The following is a 579-nucleotide window of genomic DNA, read 5'->3' as shown; positions in this document are numbered from 1 at the left end:
GAAAGGATCTCTTAAAAACAACGAGGATGCAGGAAAGAATAATTCATCACCTGCAAGATGATGCAAAGATGAACAGTGTGAGACTAACAGGCATCAAAGAAAGAAGGAGTCAACACAAATGACATAAAAAAAATTTGGGCAGAAGTAATAGCAGAAAAATTCCGAAATATGAGGAAACAATCTGACATTCAAGTAACTGAAGCATACAGAATGCCAAAGAACCTCAACACATTGAAAAACACAATGAGATATATGAGTCAAGATCGCAGAAATTCAACACAAGAATAATTTACTGAAAGTCGCTAGAGAAAAGAAGCAGATCACATTCAAAGGAAAACCCATCAGAATTACTGCCGAATTCTCTTCACAGACCATGCAGGCAAGAAGAGCATGGAGCAGAGTACTTCAGGTTCTCTATGAAAACAAATTCCAACCCAGACTACTATACCTTGCAAAACTCTCTTTGAAGATTGATGGAGAAGTGAAATACTTCCATGACAAAGAACAGCTAAAAAATTTTGCGGTGACAAAGCCAACCTTACACAGGCTAATGAAAGATGTTCTAGAGAGGGACCAAAA

The sequence above is a fragment of the Octodon degus genome, unplaced genomic scaffold (genome assembly GCF_000260255.1).
Source record: "Octodon degus isolate 3935 unplaced genomic scaffold, OctDeg1.0 scaffold00041, whole genome shotgun sequence".
NCBI classification, from domain to species: Eukaryota; Metazoa; Chordata; class Mammalia; order Rodentia; family Octodontidae; genus Octodon; species Octodon degus.
Note: the sequence above shows the minus strand (reverse complement) of the source record.